The sequence below is a fragment of the Poeciliopsis prolifica genome, unplaced genomic scaffold, assembly GCF_027474105.1.
Source record: "Poeciliopsis prolifica strain line A6 unplaced genomic scaffold, Auburn_PproV2 SCAFFOLD022, whole genome shotgun sequence".
Taxonomy (NCBI): domain Eukaryota; kingdom Metazoa; phylum Chordata; class Actinopteri; order Cyprinodontiformes; family Poeciliidae; genus Poeciliopsis; species Poeciliopsis prolifica.
The window spans coordinates 6,294,700-6,304,596 of NW_026562397.1; the positions used below are offsets into that span (position 1 = coordinate 6,294,700).

The 9,897-nt window shown below is 41.8% G+C and overlaps 1 pseudogene; it reads left to right on the forward strand.

Moving 5' to 3' along the window:
• The first annotated feature begins 441 nt into the window (after nucleotides 1-441).
• LOC129369726 (extracellular calcium-sensing receptor-like) lies at nucleotides 442-4,197 on the forward strand (annotated as a pseudogene).
• Nucleotides 4,198-9,897: the final 5,700 nt, after the last annotated feature.

The window sequence follows — 9,897 nt, forward strand, 5'->3', positions numbered from 1 at the left end:
CTAAAACTAAGGTCCAGCGACATTGCGGATTTGATCAGTGTTAATATTTCAACCACAAAACAAAGACGCACGCAGAAAAAACTTAAACAGGAAGGTCATCCAATTAAAACCCTGGATCTCAGCCTATTGTGCGTCGACATTCACTCTTGTCTCCTGTGACAAACAACAAATGCTATAAAGAAAAGCTCAAACACATCTTCATGCTCTTCAGGGATGGGAGTCTCAGCTCTGTGTCTTGGCCTGGCATTGGCTCTAAGTCTGCTTGACGTGAACATGATTGTTGGTCTTGTTCAATCTGCCAGCAGCCTGGAAAAATCAGTGGCTCTTCCATCCAGCGACGCCGGTTTGATGGCTACGCAGTCTCCATCATGCGCCCTGCAGGGTGCAGCTCATACGCCTGCATTCTCTGTGGATGGGGATTTCATCATTGGAGGCGTTTACTCCATCCACCACAACATGCACACAGTGGACAACAACTACAACACAGCGCCTCAGACTCAAAGCTGCACAGGGAGGTTAGTAAGTGAGGAAGTGGAAATGATGTTAAATTCTGGTTAAATGATTTTTTTTCTCCTCCATTTAGTATCAGCTATTATTTATTTTAAGCTGTATAAAAATGCATCACATGTGTTTTCTTATTTTAATATGGCGGCTGTTCTGTCAGAATAAAATCATCACTTGTAAAGCTGCACTTTTTTCCTTCCTTTAAAACAAAATGCTTATCAACATTTATTTTAAATTAAGAAATAAACGCATCAAGACTGATTATTGGACTGTTTACATCGTTTTGAATGAAAACAACATTTCTAGCATAATGTTTGGTAACAATGCACTAATTATCATCCTTGCCCTCTTTATTTCTGTTGCGTGTGCAGGGCGGACCCCCGTGGCGTGCGCCTCACTCGAGCAATGATCTTTGCCATTGAGGAGATCAATAACAGCACGGCGCTGCTGCCAGGAGTCAAACTCGGATATCAGATCCACGACTCGTGCGCCTCAGTTCCCGTGGCCATGCATGCAGCAATTCAGCTGCTAAACGGCAATGACTCTGTGTTTGACTCAAGTGACAGCTGTTCTCACTCTGGTGTGGTGGTGGCTGTCGTTGGTGAGTTTGGATCCACGTCGTCCATGAGCATATCGCGTGTTCTGGGACCGTTTAACATTCCCCTGGTAAATAAATACAATTTGTGCAAAATGAAATATTCCGCTTCTTTGATTATCTTTATAGGCTTCATTGTTTTCTTTTTTGCTGTTGTTTTGTTTTTCTTAGGTGAGTCCCTACTCCACATGCGCCTGCCTTTCGGATAAGAAACAGTATCCAACGTTTTTCAGAACCATCCCCAGTGACCAGTTCCAGGCTGACGCTCTGGCCAAGCTGGTGAAACACTTTGGCTGGACGTGGATCGGAGCCGTCAGGTCGGACTCAGATTATGGAAATAACGGCATGGCAGCCTTTCTAGATGTCGCACTCCGAGAAGGGATCTGTGTGGAGTACTCTGAGGCCTTTTATCGGACCAACCCGCGCAGCAAAATCAAAAGAGTCGCTGATATTATCAGGAGGTTTCTGTGTGGCTTCAAATATACCTTGCATTAATGTCCATCATCAAATCAGAAAAATATTCTATTACACCAAATTATTTATTCTATTGTGATTGATTAAAAATAAGCTATATCTTAGTTTGCATTTTATGTCTTGCCAGGTCAACATCAAAAGTTGTGGTGGCTTTTGCAGCAATTGGAGACATGAAGGTCCTGTTAGAGGAGCTGGCTCGGGAGCCTCCTCCGCCTCGTCAGTGGGTTGGAAGTGAGGCCTGGATAACCGAAGCGCAGCTGCTAAAATACACTTTCTGTGCGGGGGCCATCGGAGTTGCCATCCAGCAGTCTGTCATCCCTGGCTTCAGAGACTTCCTCCTGGATCTCTCTCCCTCAGAAGTGCGTGGCTCTTCAGTGCTGACCGAGTTCTGGGAGGACGCGTTCAACTGCAGCCTGACAGAAAGTCAGTTGTTGTTGTTTTTGTTGTCGCTGTTTTTGCAAATGAGCATATTTGAAAATCCAAAAATGTTTATATGTTGCTTGCTTCTTTTTTAAAACTGTGGCTCATCTGTATTGGAAAAACAGCACGTCAATGCAAAAGTTCTGACATGCGTGGAAAAACTTTCACGTTGAGATCAAGCACTTTGTGAGACGGTGAAGAACCCTGCAGAGCAAGAATCTAAAACTATATGTCTCGCTCTCTGAATCAGGTTCATATAATAAATGTAAATACTATAAACGCAAGAAATATAGAGCAAATCATCCTGCAAGAAATTATATGATCTTCATATGCAACAAATCACAAGGAAGTCACTTTTGTGTCATGAATATATGCAAACAACGGCATGGCAGCCTTTCTAGACATATAAAATTATTTCGATTTCATACTTAAGTGTATTCAACTATGCACAACAATAAAAAGACAAACTCTTATTTAAGAGTCATCATTCTGGATCTTTTTCTGTATTTTTAGCCAACCATCCATCCAAAAGAATGTGTGATGGAAAAGAGGACTTGACGACACTCCAGAGTCCGTACACTGATACATCTGAGCTGAGGATAACGAACATGATGTACAAGGCTGTTTATGCAATAGCGCATGCTATTCATAATGCATTGTTTCAAAAAGTCAGTTTTACGCTTCTTCAAACCCAAAGGCTGGAGTCAAAAGAGGTTTGGGAATCAAACACTTTACTGAATTGAAATGTCAATCTAATAAAAAAACATGCTTTACTTTAGATCTTCTAATCTGTATTATGTTGCAAATCAACAGGTTCTTATTGAGCTTAAGCAAGTCAACTTTTCCCAAAATGGTTACCATGTGTCATTTGATGGGAATGGGGATCCAGTGGCTTTTTATGAACTGGTAAACTGGCAGAAGAATGAGAGAGGAACAATCAATCCTTTAACGGTGGGGTTTTATGATGCATCTCTGCCAGAAGGAAAGAAGTTCAGAATCGACAGGAAAATAACCTGGGTCGAAGGGGGCACTCAGGTAATGAATCTTCAACCGATACAAATGTGTTGTGCTACTTCTGGAATTATTTTTCTGTTTCAGGTTCCAATGTCAGTGTGTTCAGAGAGTTGTCCTCCAGGAAATCGTAAAGTGTTGCAGAAAGGAAAACCAATCTGCTGCTATGACTGTATACCATGTCCTGAAGGAGAGATCAGTAACATGACAGGTAAATTAATTTTTCATCATTCAGATCTTAACCATGATATATTTAAATACTAACAACATATTATAATCTACTTGTTAGATTCTCCTGATTGCTTCCCGTGTCCCCGTGAGTTCTGGCCAAATTCAAACAGAGATACTTGTTTCCACAAACCTGTGGAGTTTCTTTCCTTTGATGAAGTTTTGGGAATCATCCTGGCTGGATTCTCCATCAGTGGAGCCTTTCTGGCCATCATGACAGCAGCGATTTTCCTCCATCACAGAACAACTCCCATTGTCAGAGCCAACAACTCTGAGCTGAGCTTCCTGCTGCTCTTCTCTCTGACTCTGTGTTTCTTATGTTCATTAACTTTCATTGGAGCCCCCTCTGAGTGGTCCTGCATGCTGCGCCACACAGCGTTTGGCATCACATTTGTTCTCTGTATCTCCTGTGTTCTTGGCAAAACTATAGTGGTTCTAATGGCCTTTAAAGCTACACTTCCTGGTAGTAATGCTATAAAATGGTTTGGACCAACACAACAAAGGATGACTGTAGTGTCTTTTACATTTATACAAGTTATAATATGTATCATCTGGTTGGTTGTGAGTCCTCCTTCCCAGTGAAAAATCTGACCACCTACAAGGAGAAGATCATCCTGGAATGTGCTTTAGGCTCTGCTGTTGGTTTCTGGGCTGTGCTCGGCTACATCGGCCTGCTGGCTGTGTTTTGCTTTGTGTTAGCTGTTCTAGCTCGGAAACTACCTGATAATTTCAACGAAGCCAAGATGATAACCTTCAGCATGTTGATATTCTGTGCCGTCTGGATCACCTTCATCCCAGCTTATGTCAGCTCTCCTGGAAAATTTACTGTGGCTGTGGAGATATTTGCTATTCTGGCCTCCAGTTTTGGACTCATACTGTGTATATTTGCTCCAAAGTGTTTCATTATTTTGCTGCGGCCTGAAAAGAACACCAAGAAACATTTAATGAACAAAAACCAACAGTAACTTGACACAAAACATTGTTTTAACTATTAGCATTTGTTTTTCCACATAATGTTACAGAAATTAGATTCTTTTTTTATCATAGTGGACTTTGTTTTTGCTTTGACACACTAAAATGTTTCAGATGATCAAAAATAATAATGATGGTCTCAAACAAACATAATAACAATGTGTTTGAAACTATCATTGACAAAATGCAATCGTCAATTCTAAGTCAATTTAGGTTTAAATTAAATTAAACCTAAATTAGGTTCATTTAATTTAACCCAAGAACACATGTGATAAAAATGTGTTGAATTTTCACAAGAGGTCACAAAGGAAAACAAAACAGCATTTAAAAGTTTCCAAGTCTAAGATGCCTTATTTAAATTATGGGTTTGTAATTGAGCTATATAAAAATAAAAAATAAAAAACATTTGGCCAAAAATGGTCTCCATGAAAAAGTTTCAGTTTGAAAAGCATTGATATGAAATATTGAAGTGTGAAAACACAGCCAAGCATCAAGAAATATATAAGGGGACAAATACTTTTTCACAGGGCTGAAGTCATTAAGTCTTATTAGAGTCAAATATGTTAGACCAGATATTGTCAGTTGTCATATTTATCTCTATTTGTAAGTAGTTTAAGATGTTATCATTGTCAGATCCAGGTCTTTTATTGGATATGTTTGTGTGAAGCAAAGAAAAAATAAAATAAAAATGAAACATTTAAAACTAATTCAACTTTTCTCTGTTGCGTCACTTCATTGAAACTTCGCACAGGTTATTAATATTTGTGTAAATAGAGGACGCAGATCTTCAGAGCCTTCAATCCAATATTGAATCCTGCAATTGGCCCTCAGTCTTCAAAACGAATCAAAACAATTCAGAAAGAATCAAACAAGAAATAAAAATCACTTTTCCAATAAGGGTAACGGTATCAACGTTGATCCATAATGTCACATCATATTCACTCATTACATCAGAAGATTTTTGAGTGATTGTATTTTTGGTTTTAGGGATTTATGTCCAAGTGAGAGAACCACCCTTTGGATGAAATCAAAGGTGTACTTGTTGAGTGTACTCCAAATTCAGAGCATAAATAAGTCCAAAGAGCAAGAAGATTTCCAAGGTCATTCATGACAAGACTTCCTTCCAAAAATGATGGCAGTACTTGAAGACTCAAGGTGCAGAGAGTCAGGGGAGGCCTGCGTGTGTGTATATATGTATATATATATAAAAAAATAAAAATTCCCTTCTCACCCACCGCGGGTGGTTCTTATCCTCTGAGCTCGGGTCCTCTACCAGAGGCCTGGGAGCTTGAGGGTTCTGCGCAGTATCTTGGCTGTGCCAAGGACTGCACATTTCTGGACTGAGATGTCTGATGTTGTTCCTGGGATCTGTTGTAGCCACTGCTCCAGTTTGGGGGTTACTGCCCCGAGGGCCCCGATGACCACAGGCACCACTGTGGTCTTCACCTTCCAGGCCCTCTCCAGTTCTTCCCTGAGGCCCTGGTATTTCTCCAGTTTCTCGTGCTCCTTTTTCCTGATGTTGCAATCACTTGGTATTGCTACATCTACCACAACGGCTTTCCTCTGTTGTTTATCCACTACGACAATGTCTGGTTGGTTCGCCATAACCATTTTGTCTGTCTGGATCTGGAAGTCCCACAGGATCTTAGCTCTGGCGTTCTCCACCACCTTTGGGGGTGTTTCCCACTTTGATCTCGGGGTTTCCAGTCCATATTCTGCACAGATGTTTCTGTACACTATGCCTGCCACTTGGTTATGTCGTTCCATGTACGCTTTCCCTGCCAGTATCTTGCACCCTGCTGTATGTGCTGGACTGTCTCAGGGGTCTCCTTGCACAACCTACACCTTGGGTCTTGTCTGGTGTGGTAGATCTGGGCCTCTATTGCTCTGGTGTTTAGGGCCTGGATCCAGTCAGCTGACAGGATAGCTCAATACATAAGGCATCAGTATATCACCCAAGAGGGCGGGGTTCTAATCCAGTCTGGGTCCTTAGGCAAGACCCTTCAAGCTACTGCCTACCTCATACCATGAGAGATACTAAGTTGCATAACATGCCGGCTCAGACGTCGCCCGGCCAAACAAGGTCTGCGTCAGGGTGTTGGGGAACCAGAGCACCTTGATGACAAATGGGCTACTGGAACAAGACGGAAATGGGCGAGAGATGAAAATGTGGATCTGTTGGAGTGCTACTACTCAAGTAACACTAGTCAGAGAGGTTACATGCAAAGACTGGGGAAGGACTGGTTACTTCGACATCCCCAGTCAACACTAAGCGCTAAACAACTAGTAGCTCAGTGTTCCAACATCCGCAAACGGCAACTGCTATCACAACTTGAGATTGACGAGATACAACACAAATGCTATGGCAAAAAGGAGGAACCTGGATGTCAGAACTATGGGGATCTATGAGGGGATACACGGCCCCAACGAGCGAAACAGAGGTGAACGAGACAGCTGCTGACCTGAGAGAGAGAATCATGACCCCAATGACAACCAGACCTCCTCGGCGCCAATTACAAAGGCTGAGTGAAGTACCATCAGAAAGTCTCATTGAGAATGTGAATGCAGCATTGAGAACGATCCCTACCTAACAGAAACCAATGAGCTGATCTACAACTCAGCATCAGTGATCCTTGAGATACTTGGCTATAAGAGCAACCATGTCAAGGTTTAATTGTACAAGGGTACAATGAAAAGACCAGTACCCAGAAAGTACAGGCAGATGCCCATACCTGAAGCACTCGAAACTGCCAAACAGAGGCTCCAAGCCTTGGCCAGCCGCCTAAAGAGATACACAAGGGAGAATGAATCCAGAAGGATTAACCGGCTCTTCTCCACTCAACCAGCTAAGGTGTACTCTCCATGGCAGGGTAATAAATAAAAATGGGAGACTGAACAATACTGGAAAGGCATATGGGAAAGGGAGGCCTCCCACAACAGCAATGCACAGTGGCTGATCTCTCTACGAGAAGACCACAGCAACCTCCTGAGCAAGCCCCGGTAACCATCACACTGTGACGATGTCCAAGAGTCTCCTAAAAACTGAACAGCACCAGGGCCTGACATGATCCATGCCTACTGGCTAAAGAAACTTACTGCTCTCCATGAGCGACTGGCAGGCCAAATGAACCAGCTGCTGCAAAGTGGGACTCACCCTGAATGGTTAACTGAAGGGCGAACAATCCTAATCCAGAAGGATCCATCAAAGGGTCCAGTCCCACCCAACTACCGACCAATAACCTGCCTCTCCACAACCTGGAAGCTCATGTCAGGCATCATAGCGGCCAAGATAAGCAACACATGGATAAACACATGAGCATGGCACAGAAAGGTATCGGTGTAAATACCAGAGGAGCCAAACACCAACTCCTCGTAGACCGCACAGTTGCCCGAGACTGCAAAACCGACACACCAACCTGTGCATGGCTTGGATCGATTACAAGAAAGCCTATGACTCAATGCCGCATACTTGGATCATTGAATGCCTAGAGATGTATAACATCAACAGGATTCTGAGAGCCTTCATTGCAAACTCGATGAAGCTGTGGAAAACCACCCTTGAAGCCAACTGCAAACCACTTGCACAAGTGTCCATCAAATGTGGCATATACCAAGGAGATGCTCTGTCCCTGCTACTTTTCTGCATAGGCCTGAACCCCCTCAACCAAATCATCAACAAGACTGGCTACGGATACCGACTCAAAAATGGGGCCAACATCAGTCACCTCCTCTACATGGATGACATCAAGCTGTACGCCAAGAGTGAGCGAGACATCGACTCACTGATCCACACCACCAGGATCTACAGCACTGACATTGGGATGTCATTCGGACTAGAGAAGTGTGGTCGGCTGATCACAAAGAGGGGGAAGGTGATCCGCACAGAAGGAGTCTCACTCCCACAAGGAACAATAGCAGACATAGAGGACAGCTACAAGTACCTAGGTATACCACAAGCAAATGGTAACCTCGATGAGGTCACAAGGAAAGGAGCCACAGCTAAATACCTCCAACAAATTATATATATATATATATATATATATATATATATATATATATATATATATATATATATATATATATATATATATATATATACACATATATATGAGTAGTAGCATTCCAACAGATATATATATATATATATCCTTTCTATACCTATATATTTACATACACACACATACTTATATCCATATTTATATTCTACTCATCTATATCATACACACATTGACCCACACACCTACTCTATCAAATTCTAAGTAACTTAGTGTTCTTTAAAAATCAAATAACTATTTATATATGTTTACTCTCCAAATTCTCCCTCAAAATATCTACTAAATAAAATTTTTCCTTAATACTTTCAAACTCTTTCTTCATAGAACTTCTGTCTCTTTCATATTTATTACATTCTAGAATAATGTTTCATATTTTCCAAAATACTGTAAGGAAGGTCGCATCGTGAGATTTGTTGTTTTAAGTCTGTTTATTCTGTTCTTGACAGCTGGGGTTGCTTTAGCAACCAGTTCTAACAGCTGATCCGTTATGTTTTGACTGTTTTTGGATATGGCGCTCACCGCTCGCTACCCGGACATCGCTGAACGCCGTCCGTGCCAGAGCTAGAGGCCAGAAGCTGCACAGTTCATTGTGAGAACAGCTCAGTTTTTGTTGTAATTCATCCGTGTGCTGGAAGGAGTAAAGTGTCTGCAAGAGACCCTTCGTTTTTGTCGTGTATCTTCAAGTACCGACACGCCTCCTTAACAACGGAAACCCAAAAGCCAGAGATTTAAAATAATTTAAAATTCTATTTCAAAAATGCTATCAATATGGAGGCTCCTTTAGGTTTATTTTGAAAATGTTTTCCAGATGTAAAATCCCCCCGCAATTAGCAAACCGACCCCTAAAGCCGAACCAATACCTATCGCGATATTCTTGAGGAATTTGCTGTCTTCTACTTCTTATCTTGAGTTGCTTCGATTTCTCCTCTTTTTGGTTTTCCGTCTCTTCCTTTTGGTTTTCTGTTTGTGAATTTTTTTGGATTTTCTTCTCTTCCTGTTGTCTTGTCGTTTCTGAATCTCTCAGCGTCCTGGAGGTCTTCAGTTTGTCACCTGCTGCAGAGATCGACTCAAAACCGTCCCGCGATCGACCGGTAGATCGCGATCGACGTATTGAGCACCCCTGATCTACAGCAACTTAGACCAGCTGTAAAGTTGTTCACTGTAAAATGTAACAGTATGTCTTACTCTAAAAGAAAAGTGACTTTAACTCATTCTAGCTTACTCTGTTGACTATACTAACCTAAACATAACAAAGACAACTTTTTCCTGAGGCAAGTAATCAAACTCATCATCAGCAAGTAACCCGAACTTGGAGTTTTGAGTGAGCAAGACGCATCTGCATAACCAGCAGAAAACTCGGCATCATTCGGCAGCTTTCGTTGAACGCACATGCGCAGTTGGCCACTGACGAGTGACCACGTGTTTAAAAGAAGCACCAAACTGTCAACAATACGGCGATAAGAGGAAAGAGTGATAACAAGGATAAGATTTGGGCATACAGGACTTAAATACTCACTTTTTAGAATTCAAAAGCATGCAACTGGTAAATGTGAGTATTTTGGAAAATATGAAACAATAGATCATGTTATTCTAGAATGTAATAAATATGAAAGAGAGAGAAGTTATATGAAGAAAGAG